Source organism: Pistacia vera, unplaced genomic scaffold (assembly GCF_008641045.1).
Source record: "Pistacia vera cultivar Batoury unplaced genomic scaffold, PisVer_v2 Contig227, whole genome shotgun sequence".
Lineage (NCBI taxonomy): Eukaryota > Viridiplantae > Streptophyta > Magnoliopsida > Sapindales > Anacardiaceae > Pistacia > Pistacia vera.
The window spans coordinates 882,851-905,018 of NW_022196032.1; the positions used below are offsets into that span (position 1 = coordinate 882,851).

The 22,168-nt window shown below is 36.4% G+C and overlaps 1 pseudogene; it reads left to right on the top strand.

The window, feature by feature from the left end:
- LOC116130950 overlaps positions 1-18,489 on the top strand; it is a 31,040-nt pseudogene extending 12,551 nt beyond the window's left edge.
- The last annotated feature ends 3,679 nt before the right edge of the window (positions 18,490-22,168 follow it).

Genomic DNA, 22,168 nt, shown 5'->3' on the forward strand with positions numbered 1-22,168 from the left:
TATTATGTATTTAGTTACTGGACCAATGACCTATATAATAAACTGGATAGAGCAACAACTCAATCTCATTATGGCCACAGTTTTAATGTCATTGCCATTTACTGAATTGCATTGTGAGATAACTTCTCCCATACCGCGAAAAAAAAATTAATTTACACAACGGATCCTTCCTTAGAACCAAGATCAGGTACAAATTTACAGTTTATACATTAAAATAAGAATCTGCAGAAAATCAGTTTAGAGTTTAAGAAATCATACGATGTTGAGGATCCTCCAACTTGTCTCTAAGATATTTCGCACCAACCCAAGTGTAGGATCGAACCGTGTAGTCCACACGAAAATAACCTTAAGGAACTAAAGAGGGATTTGCTAGATCCTCTTTAGCCTTTAAGAACCAAAAGAAATCAAAGTGTATTTGATTTTATTAAAAATTGCAATCTGGCGTGAGGAGAATGTATTTAATATTTCACAAAGTGTGAATTATATAGTGCACACTATACCCTATTCCATCATGGAATGGGCTTGGGCTCCAACCCAAACACCCCTTGTATCCAAACATCCCTTTAAGATATTTTAATTTTAATTTATCATATCTCAATTAAATTCATTAATAATATTTATATAATATATATATTAACATTTAACAATAATGATAATTTATTAATATATGCAACACATATTTAAACATAATCTCACTTATTTAATTAATATCAAATTAAATAAAGGCTACGACCTCAAAAAATTAATTGCATTGTGAAATTACCAAAATACCTTTCGCCTAAAAAGACAAAAAACGCCATTCTTCTAAACTAGTTCTTAAATTATCTTCTATGTGTGTGACCCAGGTCCTCATCATACCGGTAGTGTGTAGTATCGCGATTAACACCAATTAATCGTCTCACTACACACAGACCAAGATTGGCCGCTAGCAAGGCATCAGGGCAACGATAGATTCGGATTCAGCGAAGCAGTACCTGTCAAAGATATGGTTACATCAATCGATCTTTCATCATCCGTTATCTCGACGAGACCGAGGCATAGAAATAGTGTCAACCTTCGGTTACTCTCGATATTATGTATTTAGTTACTGGACCAATGACCTATATAATAAACTGGATAGCAACAACTCAATCCCATGTGGCACAGTTTTAGTGTCATTTCCATTACTGAATTGCGCTGTGAGAAAATTCTCCGACCAGGAGTGATGAATCCTCTGTCTACCACATAGTCTGATACACTCCTTAATGTAGCCAATCACCACGTATTGACAGCTCTGAATAGAACTGCGTTAGGCTAGTGTCAAACTACACAATCGGTGCACAAGCGCTCTGGTGATCTCAAGTCTAAGGATCACATGCACATCATCGTTAGAAGATTTGTTCCATAGACACTGGGGGTACCATCCATATGGAATCCTCTGGTAGGTCAGTCCAGTGAACTTGCCTACAGCAAGCACCCATGTTTGCACCAGGTTGTCACCAAACAACCTTAAAGTGAGATCAGTCACTGCCTTTCGATAGGGTCGTTCAACACTATGATGCCTTACCGTATTATATGTGCCCTTTACGTCAGAATAATAAGGGCTACGGCGAGTTTCTGGATGGCCACCATATGTGCTCATAGGGTTCTCATATCAAGATTTGAAAACATTGATACCCTGTCACGGTTCTACCATTCTAAGGACATATCAATACATACAATGATGATTTAGCGGTATGAATAAAATGCCTTTTATTGATCAATGAACATTATTACAAGAGTTAATTCTATAATAATTGATCGGCTCTAGGGACCTACTCTAACAATCTCCCACTTGCACTATAGCCAATCATTCATGCACTCAACATTGAATGACCAACGCCATCATGCTTCTACTACAACAGAAACTCCAATAGTGGGTTGTAGTAGTCTTGCAAATCTGCACATTCCCTTTCTAATCAATCTCTTAGATCAGATTGAATTAACTAAGTATTTGTTTGAATACTGGTGAGATTTGATTCCTCAGCCACAACTGTGGCTCCATTGTTATCACAGTAGAGAACTATCTGGATCACAATGTGGAACCACATCAAGTTCATAATGAACTTCTTAATCCAAACCACTATACGGCTGCATAAACAATGCGACATATAGTATCAATTGTGAATTCGCTGTATTCAAGATTTGAGCTCTTACAGCTCATGCAGAGCTATATGAGATAAAATATTCAATCCCTGATTGCGATTGATAATCATCTTTGTTCGTTTGGAAACTAGCACACTGTACTCTTATAGTGAACTCATCTTCCCCTCCATAAACCAAGAACATATCCTAGTCCTTTTCAGTACTTAAGAATTCTTGACAGCCATCCAGTGAGCTCACCTGGATCTGATTGATATCTACTACAAGTGTCCGAGCACATGAGCATCCATCCGAGTACATAGCATGGCATACATGAGGATCCAATTGCTGATGCATATGGGATCCTCTTCATCAATCTTCTCATCTTGTGTTAGGACACAATTCCTTGAGAGATAAACACGTGTGACATCGGAAAAATCCTTTCTGGTTTTCATACTAAATTTTTCAGTACTTTGTCAATTATGCACTCTAACTTAGGCCAAGGATCTATCGCGATATATCTTTATTCCAGGATGTAGGTTGTTCTCCTTAAGTCCTTCATGGAGAAGCACTTGGATAACCAGTCTTTACCGTCCGAAGTTCGGTATGTCATTCTTGATCAGAAGTATGTCATCGACATACAACACTAGGAATGCCATACGCTCCCACTCACTTTCTTGTAACACAGGGCTCATCTTCGTTCTTGATAAAACTGAATTCTTTTACGGCTTTATCAAAATGAATGTTCCATCTCCTTGAAGCTTGCTTGAGTCCATATATGGATCTCTCAACTTGCATACCCTGTCAGCTTGCCATCAGAACGAAACCACGGGTTGTGTCATATACACCAGCCTCTTCAAGGTTTTTGTTCAAGAAAGCTGTTTTGACATCACATTTACCAAATCTCATAGTCATGATATGCAGCAATTGCAAGCATAATCCGGATGGATTTAATCATAGCAACCAGCGAAAAGGTTTCTTCATAGTCAATACCATGAATTTGTTTGAAACCTTTGGCAACCAGTCGTGCCTTATAAGTATGCACCTTGCCATCCATGTCAGTCTGCTCCTTGAAGATCCATTACACACCTATGGGTTTTACCCCTTCAGGTGGTTCCACCAAAGACCATACTTGGTTTGGTACATGGAGTCTATCTCAGATTTCATGGCTTCAAGCCATTTAACGAAATCTGGATCCAATATGGCGTCTTCGTAGGTTTTGGGTTCATTGTCTTGGTAGACTAGTACGTCACCATGTTAAGTCACAAGATAAGTATCTCTCAGGCTATGGCGTACTCTCCCGAGTCTACGTAGCTCATGTGCTACCTGAGATGGTTCACTTTGATCCACTAGTTGTGGAGTAAACCTCCTCTTGATGTTCAACCGCCTTTTGTGGCACACATCCCGTCCTTCGTTTAGTATATCTTGTGGTTCTAGAACTTCATCGAGTTCTACTTTTCTCCCACTAGTACTTCTTAGAAAAAATTATTTTTTAGGAAGACACTAGAATGAGCAACAAAAATTCTGCGCTCTTCTGGGTGGTAGAAATAATATCCTTTAGTTCCTTTGGATACCCCACAAATATATATTTACAGGATTTGGGCCCAGCTTGTTCGAAGTCAATTTCTTAACATAAGCTTCGCAACCCCAATCCTAGATAAGACAAGTTGGGTTTTCTCCCACTCCATAGTTCATATGAAGTCTTATCTATAGACTTTGACGGCACACGGTCATAAGTGAATCGCAGTCTCTAGGGCATAACCCCAGAATGATGCAGGTAGATCACTAAAACTCATCATGGACCTAACCATGTCAAGTAAGGTCCTATTCTCCTTTTTGACACTCCATTGTGTGGGGTGTTTACGGAGGGGTGAGTTATGATACTATCCACATCCTTTAGGTATGTTTAGCTCAACTTGCCAAAGTTGGCATTGTTGTCATTTTGAGATTATCCTTATTGTCTTTCTTAAGAACATATTATTATGAAATAATTCCATAAAGAATATTATTATACAAGGACAATAACCATTAGTAAATTAATACTCTCATTTGTCCTAAGTGGACATAGAAAATAATTTCTACAAACTGAAGAAAAATCTAATATCCACAAGTTCTAAGAAACAAGCCCATCGAAAAATCAGACAATAAGATCCTACAGCAAAGCAACACGACTTGCTCATTAATTTTCAACTGGTAGGTCCACCTCTCCTCGGCTAGCAATCTACTCTGCCGTATCCCTACACATCAATCAAATGTGAGAACTACATCTTGTGTTAATAACTCAAGGATAAGTTGATCTCAAAAACTTACTTGACGAAAGAAGTAAAATTCTTTTTCCCTCTTGCTAGGAAGGCCTTGCAATGTTCCTCTAGTGGCGGGATTCCCACAATGGACAAACGCCTTTCCTTTCTGCAACAGTTCTTTCCATGACTTTGAGCCCTTTCCTTTTCACTTGAGCTGGCTTCAACCAACGTTAATGTTTCTGACATTTTCATGCCTGACTCAGTAGCCTTCAACAAATCCAGAAGCTCGAAAGGGTGTTCTTCTTATCTTCCTCAATGAGTCATAGACAAATTGAGAATAAGAAGCTGGCAAAGATTGTATTATTAGGTTTATCGTTAAACCTTCATTAAGTCCACATCCCAAAATCTCAAGCTTCTTAATACTCGGTCAACTTGAGTATATGATTGCCAATTTTGGTACCCTCTTTCATCCTACATCTGAATAACGACTGAGACACCATATGCTTCTCATTTCTTTGAAGAAAATGAAGAATAGAAGCTAAATCCATTTTCTAGCATTACTGTCCAGTAATGGTGCCATTGATGCAAGCACAATGTATCTATTCATTTCGCTTTTGCATCATGTATGCTCATATATCATACCGAGTCTCATGGATAGACTATCAGCAGGCTCTGGTGATAAGCTTGCTCAATGGTGTATAATCTATCGCTTGACTGAAGTATATTGTTCATATTCTATACCAGTCAACGAAATTTTCACCATTCCATTTCTCTCCTAGTTCGATGATTTGTCGCAGTGATGTTGAGATCATTTTGCTCAATTTTAAGTGAATCTACAAGTGCAGAATAAGTAACTGTTATTACCATGTTCATTATATTTAATATGGTCTTTTATAAACGAAGCTCCCATTATTTTACTCAAGTCAATAGCCCTCACTTTTAACTCGGGAAAGCCCGTTGACTTTCCTAGTGGACCGAGATCCATCCTACCTGCCCATTTCACACATTCGCTTTGGCAAATAAGCCAAAATGAGTTGATTAGGTAGGCTAACAAACTTAATCCACACCAGTTCATAGCTCTTACTATCAACCTCAATGTGAAAAAGCCAATAAGCCAATCACACAATCCAATGGCTCCAACCATTACCTTAAGTGTGATTCTCAGTATCAGTAGAGTGGACACTACTGTCTTCACGTACACATAATATGGTACTTCTCTACTTTGCCTATGACGTGTTTATCAACCTTCGCTTTGGCGAAGATCATATGTACCATGCAGGTAAAGTCCTTCCATTGATATGTCCTGATCGAGTACGAATTCATGGAACGTCAAAAACCTAAACTCGATTTTCTACCGAATCGTCGATCAATATTTCTGGAACTCGTCATCACGAACTTGCTTTCGTATGACTAATAATAGACTCTAGCAAGAGATTCCGATTTCTGACATTTATCGACGTTCGTCCAGGAACTCGAATCCGGATGGAGTCAGCGGTACTCTTGATTCTATATTTCTAAGTCAATGGATCCCTTCTTGACCATCGTTCGTTTCCGCATATGAACAACGCATGACCAAATATGCTTTATCATACAAAACATGACTAGTCTCGTACTTATACACCGTATGAACCATAAGCATCCGTATCGGATCCGACTACAATGTCTCAGGTCAAAGGACTACATCGTGCACTGACATAACCAAACGACAAATCGTTGACTACATGCTTTTCCAAGTGATTTGGTCACGTTTGAAAACAGTTCACCAACTGCTAATCCATACTAATGCCCCAATGACATGACTATCATCGTCATCCGTACTTATATCAACTCATGATATCTTTCGGAAGCATCTAGTATGCCTACTATGCAATATAATTGCCCAAATTATATTGCTTCTGTAGGAAACTCTTTTTGATAATTCATTTACCAATTAAATGAATTATCTGGAAAATTCATATACATACTTTATTTTAAATGCATGATTGAATAAATGAAGCAATTTATATATATATATGAATTGAAGAACTATTTCTTCAATTATTTATGATACATTGATACAAGACAAAATGCTCTGAAACCGACAACGCGAATGGTTTCTAGGGCATACACTAATATATTCTAACAAACTCCCACTTGCACTAAAGCCATTCGATGTTGTATCTAATACCCATCTTCTCAAGATGATGGTCCAATTGCTTCAGTGTCGTCGCCTTAGTCAGTGGATCAGCTACATTTTCTACTGAAGGTGTCTTCAGAATTATAATCTCTCAACGAATTCTCTCAAAATGTGATACTTGCGCTAAATGTGTTTGGATTTTTAGTGTGCCCTTGGTTCCTTTGCCTGTGCAACAGCTCCAGTATTGTTATAGAACATGCTTATCGGGTAAGCCATGTTCGGAACCACTCCAAGTTCAATAACGAACTTTCGCATCCAAACAACCTCATTTGCTGCTTCTGAAGTAGCAATGTATTCAGCTTCTGTAGTAGAGTCTGATGTGATTGTCTGTTTGGAACTTTTCCAACTAACAGTACCTCCATTACATATAAAAATGTACCCTAACATAGACTTTCCATCATCAACATCTGATTGGAAATCAGAATCTAAGTATCCTTGAATGTTTAACTTTGAACATCCATAACTCAGAACTAGATCCTTAGTTCTTCTTAAGTACTTAAGGTTCGATTTTACAACCGACCAATGTTTCTCCCCTGGATTTGACTGATATTTGCTTGTAACACTTACAGCATAAGTTATATCAGGTCTTGTACATAGCATTGCATACATTAAGCTGCCTACGGCAGACGTATAAGGCACATTACGCATCCACTGTCGCTCTTCATCGGTCTTTGGACCCATCTCCTTTGAAAGATGAAGACCGTGAGTGAAGGGTAAGAGACGTCTCTTAGAGTTCTCCATGCTAAATCTTTTTAGCATTTTTTCTATGTACAATTTATGGGATAATCCAATTACCCTTTCCGTTCTATCTTTATAAACACGAATGCCAAGGACATAGGTCGCTTCTCCTAAGTCTTTCATCGAGAAGGTTTTGGACAACCAAACTTTAACCTCTGTCATCATGCCTATATCATTTCCCATCAAAAGTATGTCATCTACATATAATATGAGAAAAGTGATGGCATGATCTTTAACCCATTTGTATCTGGATTCTTAACAAAACCAAATGATTTGATTATGTCGTCAAATCGAATGTTCTAACTTCTTGAAGCTTGCTTCAATCCATAAATGGATCGATGCAATTTGCGTACCTTATGCTTTTCAGCAGAGGATACAAAACCTATCAGTTGTTCCATATAGATGTTTTCCTCAATAAACCCATCAAGGAAAGCTGTTTTGACATCCATTTGCCAAACTTCATAATCATGGTATGCTACGATGGCTAACATTATACGGATGGCTTTAATCATAGCTACAGGCGAGAAGGTTTCCTCATAATCCAATCCTTGTTTATGAGTATAACCTTTCGCCACCAGTCGAGCTTTGAAGGTCTCTAACTCCCCATCCTTGCCAATTTTTTTTTTTTTCTTTTGTAAACCCATTTGCAACCTATAGGAACTATTCCCTCTGGTGGATCCATAAGTGATACTTGATTGGCATGCATTGATTCTATCTCAGAATCCATCACTTCCAGCCATTTTCCTGAATCTCTATCCAGTATTGCTTCTTCGTAGCTTCTAAGATCATCACCATGATTATCTACTCCCACTAAGTTGTTAGGAAACGATCAAGTTTCGCAGCGGAAAAAAAAAATTAATTTTCAACAACGGATCGTTCCTTAGAACCAAGATCAAGGTACAAATTTACAGTTTATACATTAAAATAAGAATCTGCAGAAAATCAGTTTAGAGTTTAAGAAATCATACACATGTTTGGAGGCTCCTCCAACTTGTCTCTGAACGTATTTCGCAACAACCCAAGTGTAGGATCGAACCAGTGTAGTCCACGCGAAAATAACCTTAAGGAACTAAAGAGGGATTTGCTAGATCCTCTTTAGCCTTTAAGAACCAAAAAGAAATCAAAGTGTATTTGATTTTATTAAAAATTGCAATCTGGCGTGAGAGAATGTAAAGGGGCTGGAACTTTTCTCTTTGAATGAAATGAATAAGTGTATTTTAATATTTCACAAAGTGTGCACTTATATAGTGCACACTATACCCTATTCCATCATGGAATGGGCTTGGGCTCCAACCCAAACACCCCTTGTATCCAAACATCCCCTTTAAGATATTTTAATGTTAATTTATCATTATCTCAATTAAATTCAATTAATATATATTTATAATATATATATATTAACATTTAACCATAATGATAATTTATTTAAATATATGCGAACACATATTTAAACATAATCTCACTTATTTAATTTTAATGTCAAATTAAATAAAGGCTACGACCTCAGCAAATTTAATTGCATTGTGAAATTACCAAAATACCCTTTCGCCTAAAAAGACAAAAAATGCCATTCTTCTAAACTAGTTCTTAAATTATCTTCTATGTGTGTGACCCATAAGGTCCTCATCATACCGGTAGTGTGTAGTATCGTGATTAACACCAATTAATCGTCTCACTACACACAGACCAAGATTGGCCGCTAGCAAGGCATCATGGGCATCCGATAGATTCGGATTCAGCGAAGCAGCTACCTGTCAAAGATATGGTTACCGTACAATTCGATCCTTTCATCATCCGTTATCTCGACGAGACCGAGGCATAGAAATAGTGTCAACCTTCGGTTACTCTCGATATTATGTATTTACTTACTGGACCAATGACCTATATAATAAACTGGATAGAGCAACAACTCAATCCCACTGTGGCCACAGTTTTAGTGTCATTTCCATTTACTGAATTGCGCTGTGAGATAACTTCTCCCGTATCCGGGAGTGATGAATCCTCTGTCTATCCACGATAGTCTTGATACAGTCCTTAATGTAGCCAATCACCACCGTATTGACAGCTCTGAATAGAACTGTGTTAGGCTAGTGTCAAAATACACTAATCGGTGCACAAGGCGCTCTGGTGATCTCAAGTCTAAGGATCACATGCACCATCATTCGTTAGAAGATTTGTTCCATAGACACTGGGGTTACCATCCATATGGAATCCTCTGGTAGGTCAGTCCAGTGAACTTGCCTACAGCAAGCACCCATGTTTGCACTAGGTTGTCACCAAACAAACTTAATAAGTGAGATCAGTCACTGCCTTTCGATAGGGTCGTTCAACACTATGATACCCTTACCGTATTATCTGTGCCCTTTACGTCAGAATAATACTAGGGCTACGGACGTTTCTGGACTGGCCACCATATGTGCTCATAGGGTTCTCACTATCAAGATTTGAAACACTTGATACCCTTGTCACGGTTCTACCATTCTAAGGACATATCAATACATACAATGATGATTTACACGATATAGAATAAAATGCCTTTTATTGATCAATGAACATTATTACAAAGAGTTAATTCTATAATAATTGATCGGCTCTAGGGTACCTACTCTAACAATCTCCCACTTACACTATAGCCAATCATTCATGCACTCAACATTGAATGACCCAAGCGCCCATCATGCTTCTACTACAACAGAAACTCCAATAGTGGGTTAGTAGGTATTCTACAAATCTACACATTCCCTTTCTAATCAATCTCTTAGATCAGATTGAATTAACTAAGTATTTGTTTGAATTACTGGTGAGATTGTGATTCCTCAGCCACAACTGTGGCTTCATTGTTATCACAGTAGAACTATACTGGATCAGCAATGCTTGGAACCACATTAAGTTCAATAATGAACTTCTTAATCCAAACCACCTATACGGCTGCATTAAACAATGCGACATACTTAGTATCAATTGTAGAATTCGCTGCATTACACTAATTTGAGCTCTTACAGCTCACTGCAGCTATATTGAGACAAAATATTCAATCCCTGATTGCGATTGATAATCATCTTTGTTCGTTTGGAAACTAGCAACACTGTATCCTCTTATAGTGAACTCATCTTCCCCTCCATAAACCAAGAACATATCTACTTTCAGTACTTAAGAATATTCTTGACAGCCATCCAGTGACGCTCACCTGGATCTGATTGATATCTACTACAAGTGCTCAGAGCACATGAGACATCCATCCGAGCACATGAGATCAATCACTGCCTTTCGACAGGGTCGTTCAACACTATGATAGCCTTACTGTATTATTTGTGCCCTTTACTTCAGAATAATATTAGGGCTACGAACGTTTCTAGAATGGCCACATATATGCTCATAGGGTTCTCACTATCAAGATTTGAAACATTTGATACCCTCGTCATGGTTCTACCATTCTAAGGACATATATCAATACATACAATGATGATTTACGCGATATAGAATACAATGCCTTTTATTGATCAATGAACATTATTACAAAGAGTCAATTCTACAATAATTGATCGGCTCTAGGGCACCTACTCTAACATAAGTAAGATTCAAAATCTTGCTCATGTAGGAACCCATATCTTTCTGGAGGTTTTGATATTCTAGAAGACTTTCGCACTGGTACCATAGTATCTAATACTGAGGTTCGCTGAGTGGACGTTCCAACTTCAGCAATCTCGGTTCTTGGCTCTTCAAACTCTTCCTTGAGTTTAATATTTCTTCCAACACTACCTTCTTCCAAGAACTCGTTCTCGAGGAGGCGCGCATTTCTACTTATCCAAACTCTTTGATCACTTGGGAAGTAAAAGTAATATCCTAAACTATCTTTAGGAGATCTAATGAACCGACCCTTCTCAGATTTAACATCCAGCTTATTGGACCCAACTAATTTAACATAAGCTGGACAACCCCAAATCTTCATATAATTCATACTTGGACGTTTTCCATACCATATCTCATACGGTGTTTTCTGGATAGTTTTAGACGGGACCTTATTAAGGACGTCCACAACAATCTGGAGAGCATACCACCACAGAGACATTGGCAAGTATGTAAAACTCACCATCGATTGTACGATATCCAATAAGGTAGGATTTCTCATTTCAAACACTCCATTAAGCTGGGGTGTATAGCGAGGAGTCAATTATGAGATGATCCCATTTTCTTTTAAGAACTCCTGAAACTCTATACTCAAGTATTCACCTCCAAGATCTGATCGTAGTATTTTAATACTCTTTCCAATTTGATTTTCTACTTCATTCTTGAATTCTCTGAATTTTTCAAAGGATTCAGATTTGTATTTCATTAAATACAATTACCCATATCTTGACATATCATCTGTAAAGGTAATGAAGTATTCAAATCCTCCCCTAGCTAAAGTACTAAATGGTCCACACACATCTGTATGTATGAGTTCTAATAATTCTTTAGCTTGCTCTCTTTTACTCTTAAAGGGAGACTTGGTCATCTTTCCTTAGAGACATAATTCACAGGTTGGATAGGGTTTAGAACCCAATGAGTTTAAGATCCCACTTTCTCCAAGCTATACTAATCTTCTTTCTCCTATATGACCCAATCTATGATGCCATAGAATTTTAGGATTTGATTCAGGTCGAGTTCTTTTATTAGAAATGGTATTGATTGAAGCATAGTCATTTAGTTCTAAGACATACAAACCATTTGCATTCACAGCTTTACCAACTAAAACATTTCCAAAATGTATTGAACATTCATTTCCATTAACCAGTACATAGTAACTTGCTTTACACAAAGCAGAAATAAAATGATGTTTCTAGTGGCTTTTTCAAAGTACAATACTTTAAATAAATCAAAACATGCCTTGAAGTTAGTCTTAGTGGGCATGCCCCCATGGCCTCGTGCAACTCGTGCCCCCATTTTCCATCCTAAAATGATCTCGCCCTTTGTCACTCAAAACTATTCTAAAGTACCTGTAAAGACATACAAACATGAGATGGTGTGGAATCTAATATCCAGAAATGACTATCTAAATTACACTTAATTCATATTCAATTATAAGACATTGGTTCGTACCTTCTTTTCCTTTGCCTTTCCTCAGACTGTTTAGGTATTGAGGACAGTTCCTCTTCTAGTGGCATCTTTCCCACAGTGGAAACATTTTCCCTTTGCATTGGCCTTCTCGCCTTCACGCGGCTCTTGAAGCTTTATTTGGGTCAACTTTTGGACCTTTCTTTTGTTGTTTTTTGGGCCTTTTATTGGCCTTGCTAGGGAGGGGACAAAGACATCCTCATGTCCTTTCCCTTTCCCATTTGCTCGTGAAATTCTTTAAGCTCATTTAGCAATTCAGGAGGTTTCGCTCAATCCTATTGAGATTGTAGTTAGTTATAAATGGTTTATAACTTAAAGGAAGGGATTGAATAATCAAATTCACTTTGAGGCGGTTAGCATGACCACCCCAATCCATCCAGTCGACTTAATCATTGTCATCTTGATAGTATGATCAATGGATTAAGAAAGTAATATTTAGGCAATAGTAAAAACAGTTTAAAAGGTCATGTGTATGCTTATAGGGATTCATGGTGCATCACCATTAACCCCCTTTGGGCTGTGAAATGACATGCTATTAGTGTCCATACATAAGGTTATGAAAATTATAATGAGAACATATGACATTCAAAAGACTATCCCCTATGGACAAATAGACTTTCTAGGCCATTGTTCATGCATCCTCCACATAATAAGAAAACACATGTCAAACAAAAAATCAAAAACTTTTGAGTGTATTGAATTTTTTAGGACCAATGTATTTCCAAAAATTTACTTATGCCACCACAACTTTGACACAAATAATAACCATCTTTGGGCAGGAAATTATATGCATACAAATGAAGAATATATCATTTACTAAATGAATAATTTTGCAAGCTTCAATGAATGCACCGCTTGGCGATTAAAATTCTGACAACTTACAAAAATATTTTCATCATACTAAGTAATATTGCCATAAACTAAAAGAATGTATCATTTATCAAATGAAAAATTTTGCAAGCTTCAATGAATGCAGTGCTTTAGTGACTAAACATTTCGACAACTACAAAATTGTTCTAATGATACTAAAAAATATCACTATAATTAAGATTTCATGAGATACACGCTTAATTATCTCTGACAATCTTAATTTATAAATGTTGCATTTCAATTTTCATAAATAAGATTTCATGAGATATAATACCCAATTATTTTGGACAACTAATTTAATCTTATTGCATTTTAATTGCCATAATTAAGATCTCATAAGATATAATACCCAATTATCTCGGACAGTCTTAAGTTAATCCTGTTGCATTTTAATTTAGTGAACAATAATTTTTCCCCAAGGTTTATACTTCAACTATGTACATAATTAACCACATATGACAATGTATAAGATATAAAAAATAGTATGGGAGAGTACAAATGCCACAATATTCAAGTAATAGTGAAATAATTTTCACAATTTTTCCCAGAATTTTCCAAGCAATATTCATCAAAAAAAAAAAAAAAATAAACCAACCATTACATATAATAATTTATTAATATTTTTCCACAATCCAAAAATTAGGAAATCGCTCCAATAATTCTAAATTAATATTAGAAAAATTATGAAAAATTTATGGCTAAAAAAAAAGCAGCTCTACAGGCTCCTCATGCGCACGTGTACTTTGGTTGGAGCATCTAGTTGGGTCTACGGGTCAGTAGACCAGGTCTAGGTCTAGGTCTGTTAACCCGGTTGCTTGACCAGATTGACTTGTTTGACCTAGTTTGACCATGTTTGACTTTGGTTTGACCATGTTGATTAGGTTAGGTTGGCTTTGTTGGCTGGGTTGATTTGACCTCTTTGGCCAGGTCTAGGGCTCCTTTTTATGTTCGGTTTCGTGTTAGAAAACAATTTGTATTTGTTTGTTTGATAATAATAGTAGCTCCTTCAACATTTATAAAATTACACTTTAGCACTCAAGGATTGAAATATGACAATTTCATTACGATCTGGAAAATCAGATCGCAATTCTGCGACTCTAGTAGCCAAAAAATAGCCATTCCTCTTCTCTGATGGTCGGAAAAAAATCTTCTAAAGCCTATTATGGGTTCAGTGTGTGAGCCATGTGCTCACACCACGGCGACCGAAGTGGCAAGAAGAGAATCACCATACCAGCAATGAAAAGGCCAGCTAGGGTTGAAAAACAATAAAATTGATATTATAACTCTCAGTTTTGCAATAATGGGGTTCAATTCAAAAAATCCAAATTGGAATTATCTTAAAGCAAAGGAACCCTAATTTCACAAAATTGTCAAACCTTGATTGTAATTCAAATTTCAGATTTTAATCTAATATGTGTGGCTCTAATACCAGGTGAGATTAATAACATGAATATAATCACAAATAATCATACAATCTCAAAGATTGAATCACAAAATTCAATATAGTTTCTTTACAATCACATCCCAGAGATAAAATAAATTAGAGGTTAGACAAACCTGTTTGAGCCATAGCTTGATACACAAATGTATTCAAATACATAGAATTGATTGATTGTCGATCGTAGAGGCTTGTCTTCTTTCCAATAAGTGCAAATATGACGATATTTTGAATGGATCGTTAATCATTCGTAGTTTGGATGGGGACCTAGCTTTTTAATAATAATTTATTGGGCCCTCTCATTACTGGCTCAACAAAATTTGTAGCCCACACTTACATCATAATAACCTATATCAATTAAATATGAAGTGTATCAAACTTTCAAGAAACAACGCAAGTCCCTCAGGATATCTCATTGGACTATATATATTTACCTCGTTTTATCAAATTTAAAACATAATTAATGTCAGCCCTATTTAGGAATTTTCCAAAATGACATCTCATCAATTTCATTTGACTTTTTCTCTTAATAATCAAGTTCAAAAAGGGACAGTATCAATGCATGGGATTTTTGAAGAAGGTGCTTATTCCTTCCATATGTCTTGGCCATTGAACTTTATTATACAATATTATTTAAAATGAATTTTTAACTAATATTTAAAATGAATTTCTAACTAAATATTTTTCAAAGAATATAGCATGCCGACGTAAGTGAGCCACATGTATTAAAGAAGAATAAGTGAGCCGCCTAAAGCTACGCTAGATGTTTACATGTGTGGGAAAATAATAAAGTCAAAAAATCTATAGCCAATATTTGAGCACACTAGCTATATCTTCCTATATATATCTTCAAATTTCATGTGATCGTTTGGTATCATTTTCTTATGGAATTTCCACACATAGCTATAGTATTTTTTTATTGGGACAGAGGGGGTGTTTTCATGTTAAGATATGATTATTTGGAATCATTTCTCCCAAACACTAGGTATGGAAATTCTCTCAAAGATGCCAGAAAGATATAACATATCATGGGAATAAGAGTAAAGGAAATACGTATAGCTGAAGCTTTCCTGTTTTCCCACAACCTTATATTCCAGATGCAACCTAACTTCACTATATTATTCTACTATTTCTCTGGCTAACCTAAATGGACTACTTATCAATTAACATAGGTTAACAATGATAATCCCCATTAGATATAATTAAATAACAAAAACCCATAAATTATAGAAATAATAGAAATTCACTTACCATTAATTTTTTGGTATTAAAATAAACGGTAGAAAGACAATTAAGTAAATTTTTATTAACCATCATTATAAATTTTACAATATACTAATAATCACTGATGGTTGGAGGATTTTGTTTATTCCAAAATCTCAGGAAGATTTATTATAATGTTGAATCTTAGGAGGCTCGTGAGCGAAACCTCTTACAACATTAAAACCAACAACAAAATACAAGAGAAAGTAAAAACATATTATTTTAATTAGTACATGTATAATGCAATTAGCTAGCCAAATTGATTATTAATTTTAAGTGGGACATGAATTGTATGTTTATCTGTAAAAATAAAAATTTAATTAGGCAGTGATTTATTGAAAATAAAACAACTTTCGTTCCAAACTGCCAATATTGTTTTGATATATGAATAAATGTTTGCGGGGAATGAAAGCAACTAGTTCCATTTGCCAACTCTCCTGACAATATTTGATATGTCTCTTAGTTGGTGCCTAAATTGACATTAGTTTCTATTTATTACTTGGTGCATAAAATAGTCTATCCATCTTCATATGCCCATATACCAAGATACTTGCAAATGGTAGTTAGTATTACGTATTTCGTTTTGCTTCTGCCATAAATAATTAATGGGAATCTCCTTAGAAATTGAGGAATTTTTATTTAATCAATCCATTTCTTATGCTCCCTATAAAACATACTCTTTCACTTGTTATTACCAAGCTATACCACAAGTTTCTTTCTTCTTATAATTCTATTGCCCAAGCTTGCTGGAAATTGCCAAAAAGCATGTGCGAAAACATATGGAAATTCATTGGAAATTTGAGATGCTCTAAAAAGCATTGTCTCTTAATGGCAATCAAGTTGCGAGTGAGACGATGCATGGTGCGAACTTGGCTGTGAACAAGTTTGCGATATTGAAGTTTGTAAAGGAATCCGTATTGCTGAGGAAAATAAGAATGCCGAGCTAATAGTTCGTTTCTTCATGCTGTTCAATTGATTGGAATGCTCATTGGTAAAGATTTCTACTTCTTTTTAGGGTTATTTCTCTTGTGAGATCATTTAGTAATAACTCAACACTTCATTCATAAAGTAATAAAAGCACTCTATCAAGGGGTTGTTCATATTTTGTAAGAGGGTGTTTGAAAAAACCCAATTTTTTATACTTTCTAAACAAAGTGGATGAGTGAATACTAAATGACTTGTAGTAGAAGATTAAATAAACCCTTCTTTTTATTTCATCATTTTGTTCATATATAAAGCTCAAAATTAGTTACATATATGTCCAGCATTATATTTCAGGTCGTGGCAGTTATCTATCCATATGCTTAGAAAATGGTGGGTGGGCGTCTGTATTCTTGTGATTGGACTTGGTGTTATATGTGTTATAGTTCTCATCTTCTCGGCAAATGTCTTGACAAAAATCCAAAGTCAAGAAGCTATGTTGATATTGGACAAAATGCATTGAAAAAAAGGAGAGTTATTGCAGCAACTTTCATCTACCTAGAAATTTTCATGGCCCTGTGGTCATACAACATTTCTCTTCATGACAAATTCATCAAAGTCTTTTTGGGAGAAACTTAAACTGTCATGGGCTAAATATCGACATCTCAGATACTTACCGTGATGGCAGTTTGGTAGCACTGCCTAGTTTGTGGCTCAGAGATTTGTCTTCATATCTTTCCTATCATCCGGTGGTATTATCATGTCATTCTATTTATATCCGTGGCATGCACGCCATTTTTGGAGGTGTTAAAGCAAACCATAAAATTCCAGTGCTACAACTTGATAAAATTCCTTCCATTTTGGCCTTTACATTTTTAGTTATGCTGGCCATCTTGTTTTCCCCGATTATACAAAGCCATGAAAGCTCGTCGAAATTTACCAAGGTTGGCAATCATACTTTAGTTTTCATTCATATTTTCTTCACATGACTTCACACAAGAATTGGAATTTACGTGTCTTACGAAATATGGTAGGATATTTTGATTCATAAATGTTTCTTCTTATTTATTTTTTTTATAATAGTGACCTAAACATTTAACCAAATCATTATTTGTTACATAGGTTTTGTCCTCACATAGTAACTAGTATCCCACACGTATAGATATCCAAAACTTCTATAAATAGTAAATAAATATTAATTAGATATAGCTATAATATTGTGCACAAATAATGTTCATTTAATTACTAATAATTAACTCTTTTTTTTTTTTTTTTTTTTTTTTTTTTTTTTTTTTTCAATTTTCAGGTTCTATCGTGAGTTTGCATTAGTCACATGTCTTTATAGGTCTAGCCTTCATGGGTGCGAAATTGTTTGGCCCTGGAGTGAGTTCGCAAATCACTCTAGCAGCCACCCATCTCATCGTCACTAAAATAGCTTTATGGGCAACTGTGTTGACACCAATGACCAAATATGCTCTTGAATTTGCACCATTTGCTATTCAACTGAACAGCATCTCCTGTTTCATTCTCTTCCAAAACCAAAATGATCATAAGAGGAAGTTGGTTCTTTTTTACTTCTAGTCTATTAACCCTCGCTCTCACTGCCATATTTTGAACACGTCCTAGCCTTACTGGCTCTTTGTTAGTTTGTATTTGTGTCATTTTACTGTGCCTTTTACACCAAGATCTGTTGGGCTCAATTCTAAACCCTTATATAACTTAACGTTACCCTCATTGCATTTTGTTCTTTTCTTGGGGTTTTCGAACAATTGTCTCTCAAAGTCACTGATACAAAATCTACAGAGATCGATACAGGACGGGACATGTATTAATGGAATTGAGATTGCAGGAAGATATTCATACATATCTGAGTTGGATCCATGATGAGATATATTATGGTTTCTGTTGGTCTATAAGTTTTTCTCTGTAACTTTTATGAAGAAAAATAAAAAGTACTCCAATAATATGCTTCAGAGAAATCGTTTACGTATATGCTGCTGTAATATGGCATACTAATAAATTAATACACCTTTACTTGTACTAGTTTTAACTGTAATTTTATTCCATGCTGCATATTTTATTTGACAGATTCCCAATTTCAATAAATAGTTAATGACATTATGTTAGGATCCACATGGGATCTTACACAACCAAGTGTGTACTTAAGCTAGAGGTTCTCACACTGCGACTGGTTTTTTGGGTTGGGTAGTGGGCCTTTGATCGGAATTGAGTTGGACATTGGTCCCTTGTGGGTTGGGGTAGAATTCTCCTTAGAAAACTCCTTAGAAAACTGATTGGGAAGGAAAAAGAGTGGGCAGTGGTTATAAGGAGTTGGGCACCTCCTTGGCATGCGGTTTTCAAAGAAGGTTCTACCAAGCCCACAAAAGGACCAATGTCCAGCTAATTCTATCAAATGCCAACTACCCAACCCAAAAGACCACCTGATAGGTGGGATAGCCTTAGGCTTAAGTACCACACTGATGAGTGTGAGATCCTGATGTGGGATCCTAAAACATTAATTCCCTTTAAGGTAAGATAAAATAACAAAATTTCTTCTAGGTTTCAAAACAATGGAAATTCCTCTATTATTAAGTTTGGAGTTAAGATAAAGACAGGAGGCAATTTAGTATATTCTTAACTTAAAGGGTGTGTTTGGATCAGGGGCATATAAGATAACAGGGGTAATCTTATTTATTTTGCAAGATTCCGATGTTTGGTTTGCAAGTAATAAAATATACGGAAAACTTTTATTGCAAATAGTGTTTACTGTTGGTATGTGGGGGGTAATCATACCCTCCCCACCCTAGGATTAAAACATTGCGGGGGATTAATTTTTATACCCATTTTGCCCTTAATTAAAAATATTTCAGACACAATTGCCCTAAATGTCTACCAAATAACAATTACCCAACCCCCCTACATTTGAGAAATTAGCTAAAACACCCCAATACAAAAAAGTTTAAAAGTTAACAAATAACCAGCCACCCGAAGACCACTACTGGCGTTACCACTGTCAGATAGTTGCTGTAATGGTGAAAGGAGAGATCTGGCTAGAAACGACCAGATTTGAACATTTTTATGGCGTTTCAGAAAGATTAGTCCTTTCACGCTAGATGTGTAGCCGTGAAACGATCATAGATTAGTCGTGAAATGCCATGATTTGTGATCCATGGCCGAAAATAGCTTTGCTGGTGCACGGCCGGATATATATGGCCAATGTAAGCCATTCCATCGATTATCGGCAAGCGTCAGCGGTGGTGGGCTGGTTGCCGAACAGTAGCTTGGGGGGGTGGGGGTGATTTTGCTACAATTAAAGTTTTATATGGTTGGGGTTTTTTAGTAAAATTCAAATATAGGGGGTAAAAAAAATATTCAAAAAATAATAATAAAAATTATTTTTATAATATTTAAAAAGGAGGGCAACTTAGTATTATATAACATATGTAAAAGATAAAATTACAATTAATTTAAGAAGATAGAATTGTGGAGCGAGCCATAACAATCTTGATATACCTGTGGGGGAGCTTTAGTAATGTAAGGAAGTCGAGTTTGTGAAGAACTGGAATACGAATACTGGATATTAGGGGTGATTTCTGAATGCCAATAAGGGGTCAGCTCTTGTTTATATAGTGAACCAAGGGGTCTGAATCTAATAGGACCTAATCTACTAATAGGTGAGTTCTCTTTTCGAAAGAGATTAGATTTTCTCACTTTATTGGTTCGGGCTTTCCTTTTTGGGTGAAATCTGGGATCTTGTTAAAAGAGGAATTTGACTAGGATTCTGATCCGTGTTATGGACTGCTATGGGCGAATGGGTTGAACCTAATTCAGCTTAACTTGTGGGATAGAGCAAATAGTTCACAAGGTATTTTAAGTGTGGGCTCAATCAGATTGGGCTAAGACCCTGGGTTGTTATATATTTATGATGCTATTGGACCTCGCGAGGTCCAATATGATTTTTGGCCCATATAGTTTGTCCATCACTCTTTAAGTTAAAGGGTATTTAGCTTAGACAGTAGATTCAATTACTCGCATTTTGGATACGAATAGGTCATTGCTTCTGGGTGGAGAGTTTGACCGTTGTAGGTGTCCTAAGGACACGTCTAGATCAGCTCGATATCAATGGCTGAGCTGAATGAAAAAAAAAATCGCAGGCATTCCCTCACTCTTTAAGTTAAAAGGTATTTAGCTTAGAGAGTAGATTCAATTACTCGCATTTTGGATACGAATAGGCTAATGCTGCTGGCCGGAGAGTTTGACCGTTGTAGGTGTCCTAGGGACACATCTAGATCGGCTCGATATCAATGGTTGAGCCGAATGAAAAAGAAATCGCAGGCATTTCATGTGAAGTTTCTAATAAAGGCATATTAGTACTTGCCCGGTTTGGCGGGCTTTCGCGGTGTTTGGCGAGGAGTACTTCATCCGAACCGAGCAAGATGCATCTAGTCTAGATCCTTTAAGCGCGATCATCTGATACTAGCTTAGCCTTGTTAGCAAGTGATCAGGTATACGCAGCGAAAAACACAAATTCAAAAACAAATAAAAATCTAATCAAATGCTTAATCCCAAATCTGGGTATAGATTATAATGTTTACTGAATTGCCATTTACTGAATTGCGCCGTGAGATAACTTCTCTCATACCTAGGAGTGATGAATCCTCTGTCTATCCACCATAGTCTTGATACACTTCTTGATGCAGCCAATCACCACCGTATTGACAATTATGAATAGAACTGTGTTAGGCTAGTGTCAAACTACACGAATCGATGCACAAGGCGCTCTGGTGATCTCAAGTCTAAGGATCACATGCACCACCATTCGTTAGAGGATTTGTTCCATAGACATTGGAGTTACCATCCATATGGAATCCTCTGGTGGGTCAGTCCAGTGAACTTGCCTACAATAAGCAACCATGTGTTGCACCAGGTTGTCACCAAACAACCTTGACAAGTGAGATCAGTCACTGCCTTTCGACAGGGTTGTTCAACACTATGATAGCCTTATCGTATTATATGTGCCCTTACTTCAGAATAATACTAGGGCTACGGACGTTTCTAGAATGGCCACCATATGTGCTCATAGGGTTCTCACTATCAAGATTTGAAACACTTGATACCCTCGTCACGGTTCTACCATTCTAAGGTTTTGCTTCTGCCATAAATAATTAAATTGGAGAATCTCTCCTTAGAAATTGGAGAATTTTTATTAATCAATCCATTTTCTATGCTCCCTATAAATACACATACTCTTTCACTTGTTTATTACCAAGCTATACCAACAAGTTTCTTTCTTCTTATAATTCATTGCCCAAGCTTGCTGGAACT